Consider the following 9,749-nt stretch of genomic DNA (forward strand, 5'->3'; position numbering starts at 1 on the left):
GAGTTTTTTTGGAGACGCGAAGTAAAACTCCAGTGTGGACGCGAATCATTTTCATTCCAAAATGCTGTTTCAAAACAAAAACGTATTAGTGTGAACGGAGCCTGAGGCACACTCTAACAGGCACGTGGAAACGGTGGGTGGGGATAAATAGCATTAAAGGCACAGGCAACAAAGTAAGTAAGTAAAGTAAGTAAAGTTTATTCATAAAGCACATTTACTTCAGTTTGGCACTGACCAAAGTGCTGAACAAAACCATAGCACACACTCTAAAAGAGTAAAAGATAACAATAAAAGTAATAAGAGAAATAAAAGTATTACAGCAACAACCGCAATAACGATTAAAAGCCTGGGAATGCAATAGAATAAAAATGTGTCTTAAGTCTGGACTTAAAAATAGAGAGAGAAGAAGCACTTTGTAATCTCCGGTGGTAGCTGGTTCCACAAACGAGGAGCAGCGACTGCAAAGGCTCTATCCCCTTTCAATTTAAGTCGTGACAGAGGAATTTGATGTAAAATTTTATTTGAGGACCTAAGTGACCGAGGAGTTGACTGTAAGTTAATAAGCTCTGATATATAAGAAGGTGCTTGCCCATTCAGTGTTTTAAAAACAATAAGTAAAATCTTGAACTGAATTCTAAAATGAACAGGAAGCCAATGAAGGGATGCTAAAACTGGTGAGATATGAGCATGTTTTTTGGTGCCTGTTAAAAGTCTAGCTGCTGCTTTTTGAACCAACTGCAACTGTGCCAGTGAGGATTGGGGGAGACCAACATATAAAGAATTGCAATAGTCGAGGCGGGATGTGATAAAAGCATGTATGACCTTTTCCAGATCTTGAAAGGAAAGAATGGATTTGAGTCTGAAGATGATCCTCAGCTGATAATAACTATTCTTAACCACTGAGCTAATTTGTTTTTCTAGACAAAGCTCAGAATCAAAGATAACTCCTAGATTTTTTACTTGCGATTTAACATACGGTGCAAGACTTCCAAAGCTCCCAATATACAACATTCTTGTTTATGAGGGGCCGAAGAGAATAACCTCAGTTTTGTCATTATTAAGTTGAAGGAAGTTTTTTGCCATCCAACATTAATATCCTCAAGACAATTAATTAGAGACTGCAGGGAGTTCTGAGATTTTAAGGGAACATACAGCTAAGAGTCATCTGCATAAAAATGAAAAGAGATGTTATGTTTCCTTATAATATTACCAAGAGGAAGCATATATAAATTGAAGAGCATTGGACCCAGAATAGAGCCCTGGGGGGCACCACACAGAAGAGGGGCAGATGTTGACAAAAATTGGCCAACAGAAACTGAAAAAGACCTGGGGCCTCATGTATCAACGCTGCGTACGCACAAAAACTTTGCGTACGCCAGGTTTCACGCTCAGAATCGCTCACGTTTGGATTTACTAACAATGAACTGAACGTGGGAATGTGCGCAGCTTCACGGCAGCTTTCTGGCAGGCGTACGCACATTTTTTGTGCGTGTCTGTTTTATTTCCATCGGCGACTCCTAGAGGCAGTTGTGTTAAATTGCTCTCTACAAAGTGTCTGAGCCTTGCAATGGCAGCTGTATGAGACGGGTTCAGCAGGTATATAAGGTTTCCATACCATACATTTGACCAGCTAAACATTAAAGCACAATTTGCAGCAGTCGCCTGTTTTCCCAATGTAATCTGAGCGATCTACTGCACGCACATTGCTATAAAGACACTATCTGAAGATGAATTTGCATGCGTGAATCAGAAACATTTCCATTCAATAAATGTGCAAATAAAATATGATGCTTATTGATATGAACTTATTGATGATTCCTACTTGTCTTTCTCGTGATAAATAGTTGGCAAAATCTGATATGTAGCGGGGGAAAAAAACAAGAAAGAGTTCATCAGACGCTGGATTCGAGCCAAGATCATGCTCGAACGTATCAATTCATGATCACAAGCGTCTTACGAGTAGCGCCATTGAAACTGTTAAGCGTCCTGCAACATTTTACAGATATAAACCACACTATTTCTTTTTTTTAATGCACTCAGTGCGATGTTCAAACCCAACTGTGTTAACCGCATCAGCTAAACTCTCCCACTCTATATTTGTAGTTAATTCTGGAGAACAAACTTGCAAATAACACCGCTTTTCTCTGGTCTACCTCTGAAAGGAGCACCTCCAATTCACATTCTGTTCAAAGTTTCTCTTTTTGCTTGCTTTTGCCATTGCTTTTTCATTGGGTTTTGCCATTAGCATAGTCATTAGCATATTCATACGGGGGAGGAGGCAGGGTGGGGTTTTGTGCTCGTGCATGTTGCGCTCAGTTTCACGTTCATTCAGATGTACAAAAGAATATGCGTGAGATTCGGCGTACGCAGTGTTTCATACATCTGAAATTTTTTCTGCGTATGCACATTTACAGCTTTGTGCGTACGCAATGTTTTAGTAAGATTTCCACGCAAGTCTTCGTACATGAGGCCCCTGGATTTCAGATATGACTGAAACCATTGAAGTGCTGAACCCTTTATGCCGACCCAATGTTCCAGACGTGACAGAAGGATGGTATGATCAACTGTATCAAAAGCAGAACTCAGATCCAGTAAAACCAAAACTGCATTAATGCCTGAATCTACCGACAGCAGTAAGTCATTCCACACTTTTAACAGAGCGGTTTCAGTACTGTGGTGCATTTTGAAACCTGACAGTAAAGGTTCAAGTTTATGGGACGATTTTAAAAAAGGCTGTAGCTGTGATAAGACAGCTCTTTCTAGAACTTTTGACATGAATGGAAGTTTAGAGATAGGACGGAAGTTATTTAAGCAATTTAAATCTGCATTGGGTTTTTAAGCAATGGCTGGACAACTGCATGCTTTAAAAACGCAGGGACAGTGCCTGAAACTAAGCAGGAATTAATAATTGCTTGTATACTAGAACCTATTGTGTTAAAAGTCTCCTTTAAAAGGTTAGAAGAAATAGGATCACACGGCGAAGTTGAAGCTTTTGTCTGAAACACTAAACCCCTAACTCAGAGAGAGACACCGGTTCAAAATTACAGAAGGTAGCTGAAGAAACTGTCAAGTCCACACAGGAACTAGGGCAGAGAGGAGCAAAAGAGGATCTGATATCAGCTACCTTCTCAGTAAAGAACCTTTTAAATCTCTCACGTATCTCTGATGACTGCTTAATTTTGCATGAGGTTCGTGGAGAAATTTTTGAGTTAATTGTGTCAAATAAAATTTTAGGGGTGTGTGAATGTTTATTAATAATGTCTGAAAAGTATGTAGCTCTTGCCTTTTTTGCTGCTTTTTGAAAGTTTACTTGTGCATCTCTAAAGATTTCAAGAGAGACAACAAGGTGATCTTTTCTCCAGCGCCGTTCTGCTTTACGACAAATCTGTCTGAGTGAGCGAGAGAGATCATCCAGCCATGGCTGTGATTTCATTTTTGGATACTTATATTTTAAAGGAGCTACACAGTCTAAGATATCTGAACAAGAAGAATTAAAAAGAGAAATTAAATCATCAGGGCTTGAGGAATGCTCAGCAGCAGCTAATATTGCTGTAGACACTTTGTTACTATTAAACATAGTAGAAAACTGATTTGCAGTGAGAGAGTTTATGCAGCGAGAGTGAAAACCTTCACTTTTTGTAGTACCAGAGAAGTATGATAGAGTGGTGTTAAAAACAATGGGCTTATGATCTGAGAAGGAGGCATCTTCAATGACAATATTTTCTATGGAAAACCCGTAGGACATTATAAGGTCCAAAGTGTGGCCTATTGCATGTGTAACACCAACAATATGCTGAGTAAATCCAAAAGAAACCAAAACATGCATAAACTCAGTTACCAAAGGCTTTCCAGGGCAGCAAACGTGAATATTAAAATCCCCTAAAATTAATAAACGATCATAAGATGTGATTATATGAGAAACAAATTCAGAAAACTCCTTTATAAAACCTCTATCAGGTTTAGGAGGCCTATAAACCAGAACACACAGAAAAGGAGTGGTATCCGATTCTATCAGAGCACATTGGGATTCAAATGTAGTGAAGTCCCCGACAGAAATAGTCCGACATCTGAACCAAATTCGGCCGGCTGCCATTTGTCCAGGAAGATAGGCAAGTGACAGGTGTATCTCACGTCCCACGAGCGTCTAGCCGGGCGCAAACCATGGTGACCATATGTAGGTACAAATGAGCACGCAGTATGTAGAGCCAATGAAATAGAAATTTCCCTCCTCACCCTCACCCGGACACCTCCGCGATTTCCCCTTCTTCTGCGACGTTTTCGTTGATAGATAAGACAGCAGGAAAGCCGGCGAACAAACGCGTGGGAAAAGGAAACGATGAATAGCAGTAGTCTTGTGTTATGGAGCAGTCTCTGGGTTGATTCTCCAACAAACCTCTAATGTTTAACAGTGCTTGGCGATCATATGGAATTAATGCATCAACACAGCTCATGACTATGAGCAGAAAAAGCACTGATAGAATGGTTGCCGAACAGACATTTAAAAATTGACGAGGCAAACGGCATGCCGACAAACACACAGGCGCCATCTTTTGCACACGTCAGCTGTCAGTGCCATTTCTGTGCGGAGTTTGCATGTTTTCCCTGTGTTGGCGTGGGTTCAACTAAATTGGCCATAGTGTGTGTGTGTGAATGCGAGAATGCACAAGTGTTTCGCAGTATAGGGTTGCAGCTGGAAGAGCATCCACTGTGTAAAATATGCTGGATAAGTTGGCGGTTCATTCCGCTGTGGCGACCACTGATGAATAAAGAGACTAAGCCAAAGGAAATGAATGACAAAAACTATTAACAAAAACAGCTACATTGTGTTCAGAGCAGAAAATTCCAATATTCTGAAAGGTTTAATAAATAATCTGATGGGTGTTTTAAGCTGAAACTTTACAGACACATTCTAGAGACACAAAAGACTTCTCTTAAATTTTGAAAAAGGGGTAAAATAGATGCCCTTAAAATAAAATGTTTATTCTGTAAAATGTTTATTCAAACATTTTACAGTGACTATTATGGCTCACAAATAAAATGAATGGAAAAAAATGAAATATCTAAATCCAGATCCAAGCTTTTTGCATCAAATCACTTTTTATGCTGAACCGTTTAACCAATCACACATTTTTCTAGCAGCCAATCACATGCGTTCGGATTAGTTACCACTGAAAAAGGCAGCATTTGGGTGCATGCTCAGTGGCTGATTTCTGGGCTCTGTTGAATTCTATTATCATAAGCAACAAAAGTGATAAAACAATTTAAATAAGAGATTATTCACAACTTTAGTGTGTTTTTTTATAACCCACCTTAGACTGTATGGATCGTCATGTGAAGTTATTATGATGTGCCGTTTCTGCAAACACAAAAAAGTTATACATTCTGGTAATCATCATTATTTATTCATTCATTTATTTCCTTTGGCTTAGTCTCTTTATTCATCAGTGGTCGCCACAGCGGAATGAACCGCCAACTTATCCAGCATGTTTTATACAGCGGATGCCCTTAGAGCTGCAACCCTAGGGTCTGTGACAAATCTGTGACCTTCTTGCTGTGAGGCAACAATCCACTGAGCCACCATGTCACCCCATGCAATCATATTCATTATATGCTATTAATCATTATGTATAATAATAATCAGCAATAATAATTTTTGTCATAATGATGCTTCTATCTGATTGATGCAAAGTAGCATCTAATTTGACGTTTTTCAAATTGTCTTATAAAACCTATCATCCAAATCCTATTTCAAGCTTTAACATGTAAAAAGCTTAAACATCAGGTATTCTGATGGGGATGCACCTCTGTGGCAATTCTGACCAATACCAATAACCCATAACTTTTTTGGAAATTGATTAATTTCGATAAACAAAAACTTTTAATATGGTGGCACAGTATATTAAACACAGCTGATTCGATTTGGCTGGGTCAGTTGGCATTTCTGTGTGGAGTTTCACGTTCTTCCTGTGTTCACGTGGGTTTCCTCCAAGTGCTCCGGATTCCCCCACAAGTCCAAAGACATTCACTATAGGTGAACTGGGTAAGCTAAAAAAAACTTTCAATAGTGAATGAGTGTGAAATAGAGAGTATGAGTGTTTCCCAGTGATGGTAAAACATTTGTGAAACATTTCCAGTTGTCAGTTCATTCCACGGTGGCTAACCCTGATTAATAAAGGGATCAGCCAAAAATAATTTTAATGAATTAATTAATTTTAATATGACTTTATTTAGAATATGTAACAAATGAAAAGATTACAGTGTATGGATCGATCATCAGGCACACTCTCTTGTGTCTTCTGGGCTGGGTAAAAAAAACTCTGTGGACTGCAACACCTATTTCTGATGCTAGACAGAAAGTCTACATTAGACTGTTCATCCTACATACTGCACCTTGAAAGAGGAAATGTACTAAATTTCAGTGTTTTTTTTCATTGTACTATTTAAACCTAAAACACTGTAGTATCGTTCAGAAGTATGCAAATTGGAATGCACCTAGGCTTGGACTCTAGTCTTCCCTCATAAACTCCAATACATTGCTACACGTGTCATATAATGTGGAAAGAACAACACGCTCATGGCAAGCAAAATGCATCTAAATTGGATCAACCAAAGAATACCAATCCATAATCTATCAGACAATACTTTTTTTTTTATTGGGCTGAGGTCGATCCATCTTAAAATCAATATGCAATTTGAAAGAAAGTTGTCCTCTAGAAATAGTCTTTTCCTGACCATGACAGCATTTACATTAGTTCAAAATCATGGACAGGAAAAATGTACTCAAAAACGTATCTGTCAGTGTTTCCAAACAATTATGTTTGATTTACCAAAGACACACAAGTGGCAATTTCACATCCGTCACATCCATAACAGAGAGATGTCACATCGCAACAAAGCTTTTTCCTCATAAATGCAAAAATGTAAAATCAAATAAAATCAATCATGTTTGTTCTATAGTGATCCAACTCTTATCCTTTTGATTAACATTAGCACAATTTCTTTTGGGTTGTGCAGTTTATTCACAGAATTTCTACAAAGTATGTTGTATACTGTAAACTTGCAGACTTTTTTGTCACATACATAACACGTATATTGTCCTAATTTAATATATAAAAAGTGTTTACAGATTGGTATTTTTCTGCTCCCACAACTCTGTGGCTAACGTTAATTGTTTAGAAAAACATAAAGAGATGTTACAATATGTTGACATATACTTCGTCTGTTAATTTATGTTTTGACATACTGTAAACGTCACATCCATAACACTGGAATTGCTCATAGTTAAATATTTCACATGAAATATGGTTCATTTCGTAGCAAAATAATCCTTTATATATCTATTTATTTGTTCATGCTAATGCTAACTATATCACGCGAGGCAAATGTAACGTGTTACGTTACACTGTAGGTTAACTTAGCTAACAAGATGTTGTACGTTGTACCGCAGTTGAAAGCCTTAATTATTTGAGACGGGACACATTTCAGGAAGTTGTACCGTTGTTTAAAAATACATTACAATGTTCATTCAATGTTTTCATCTTACTTTAACCGTTGAAAATATATTTTGCGTCCGACTTCATTTCCTTCGCGAGCACTTGTCGACAAGATGGCATGGGGCAGACCTAATAACGCCCATGACGAAGATAGACTCCGCCTTCACTATCAGCAAAGATATAGAAATGCGATTCGATGGTCAGATTGTTCTTCAAACTATACCATGACATGACTGGCTACCACTGTCTATTTTGCCTAACGGAAATATTAGACATTACTAGAACTTTATAGTCATATAGAACCTTTTAGTTTTTGGTTGTAAGTTGATACTCTTAAAAGAGCTAAAATAACGGGATGTCTGGTCACCCTGCTGCTGTGGTAAGCTCTTTTTTCTGTTAGTTATTTATCTTTGACTGTTTTCAGAAGCAATCCTGAGTGCTGTTGGTGTTGCTTTGTCCAGTTCTTGCCAATACTCTGAATTAGACACAATCAGCACTAACAGTCGGCTCACTTTGTATCTTGCCTGTGTTATTATTCTCCTTTTCATCAGACTCATCAAGCCAATGCTCACTGCATCAGCCAACAGAGGGACCCTAAATGTACATTTGATTCTTCCTCGTTAATCCTAGAGTATCTCACACTAGTCAATCTCTTAAAGTAAAAATAAATAGCTACAAATGGTTAACTGCTTTCATAGCTTGTGTATGTCTTTGGCTCCAGCTAGTGGCCAACAGGCATAAACAGTTCCTCACAACTGTGAGTACAGAACAGAGATCTCAGCATAACTTTATTTGATCATGAGCTTATTTTACCTACACAGATCTATACAACCACATATAGTATGGGTTAAATTACAGAAAGTATTGTATTTCTTGACATGACATTGTGACATTTAAATAAGTGTGAATTTAATATTATGTATTAATGTTTATTATAGGGAAGCATGGTGGCGCAGTGGTTAGCACAATCACCTCACATCATGAAGGTTCCTGGTTCTAGCCCCGGCTGGGCCAGTTGGGTTTTCTGTGTGGAGTTTGCATGTTCTCCCCGTGTTCGCGTGGGTTTCGCCGGATGCTCCGGTTTCCCCCACAGGCCAAAGACATGCGGTACAGGTGAATTGTAATTTTATTAAGTTCTAATAATTGTTTAAAAGGGACTAAGCCGAAAAGAAAATGAATAAATGAATCAATAACTGTTTACAAATATTTTAAATAAACAGCCTTTATGTTGTTTATACATTTAGCAGGAATTTAAATGTGAAATAATGCATTACAATGTAAAAATAATATATTAAATTGTTATGGTTAGATTAATTACTATCAATTACAAAAAAAGGGTAATTATTAAGATATATACCAGTGAGCAACCATATATCTATATCTGTTTTTCATCTATATGTGTTTTGAGTAAGATTTGAAACTATATTTAAAATGAATTTTGTGATTTATCATTCATTCATTCATTTTCCTTCAGCTTAGTACCTATAATAATCTGGGGTCACCACAGCGGAATGAACCGCCAACTTATCCAGCGTATGTTTTACACAGCTCTTCCAGCTGCAACCCTATACTGGGAAACATCCCTACACACTCATTCACACACATACACACCGGCCAATTTAGCTTATTCTATTCACCTATAGCGGAAATTGGAGCAGCCTTAGGAAGCCCACACTAACACGGGGAGAACATGCAAACTCCACACAGAAATGCCAACTGACCCAGCCCGGATTCAAACCAGTGACCTTCCTGCTATGAGGTGACAGTGCTAACCACTGAGCCAGCTTGTCGCCCTGTGATTTGTCATTTTCATTATAAGTTATAATAGTAAGTACGATTAATTACTGTCAATTACAAAAAAAAAAGTGATTAATCGATTATATATCAGTGATTGATCTTATTGTTTTAAACCTATTATATATACATATATTGACTGACTGAACGTGTACTTGAACTGTAGTTTAATTGTAACACATTCAGTGAAATAAAAAGCAGCCTGTAGCCAGACAGACCTATATACTGTAACAGATTGAGAAATCCAGAGGTAATCCTAAAGGGTTTAAACCACTGGTCATACACGTGATCATCATCTTTTTCTAGGTTATTCCGGGCAACACATTCTCTCTCTGTGTCTCTCTCTCTCTGCAGAATTCAGATAAAGCTTTAAAAGTCCCCCATCCCAACCAGACAATAATCTGTCATCAGCGTAATAGAACAATACCTCGCACGGATCAATTTCACTTTGTTATTAGACTG

The 9,749-nt window shown here is 37.9% G+C and overlaps 2 protein-coding genes and 1 long non-coding RNA gene across 8 annotated transcripts in view; 1 reads left to right on the top strand and 2 right to left on the bottom strand.

Moving 5' to 3' along the window:
- Positions 1 to 3,106, bottom strand: part of tlr18 (toll-like receptor 18) — a 50,000-nt gene extending 46,894 nt beyond the window's left edge. Inside the window, exon 1 of the mRNA XM_087285519.1 lies at positions 3,032 to 3,106. The gene's annotated coding sequence lies outside the window, so the exon portion shown is untranslated. The remainder of the gene's footprint in view (positions 1 to 3,031) is intronic.
- si:ch211-113g11.6 overlaps positions 1 to 7,645 on the bottom strand; it is a 40,359-nt gene extending 32,714 nt beyond the window's left edge. Inside the window, 1 exon segment of the mRNA NM_001126391.1 lies at positions 7,544 to 7,645. The gene's annotated coding sequence lies outside the window, so the exon portion shown is untranslated.
- The window catches only part of LOC141378215 (uncharacterized), a 36,564-nt gene that overhangs the window by 15,249 nt on the left and 11,566 nt on the right, over positions 1 to 9,749 (top strand). The window contains exons 1-3 of one of the 6 annotated variants that reach the window (XR_015511541.1): positions 7,363 to 7,872; positions 8,045 to 8,093; positions 8,432 to 8,606. The exons of 3 other annotated variants lie outside the window; for them this stretch is intronic. This is a non-coding gene — a long non-coding RNA (uncharacterized LOC141378215). Of the gene's footprint in view, positions 1 to 7,362; positions 7,873 to 8,044; positions 8,094 to 8,431; positions 8,607 to 9,749 lie in introns of those variants that run through there. 2 more of the 6 variants (XR_015511538.1, XR_015511540.1) reach the window with 2 other exon arrangements.

The sequence above is a fragment of the Danio rerio genome, chromosome 16 (assembly GCF_052040795.2).
Source record: "Danio rerio strain M-AB ecotype USA chromosome 16, GRCz13ab, whole genome shotgun sequence".
NCBI lineage: Eukaryota > Metazoa > Chordata > Actinopteri > Cypriniformes > Danionidae > Danio > Danio rerio.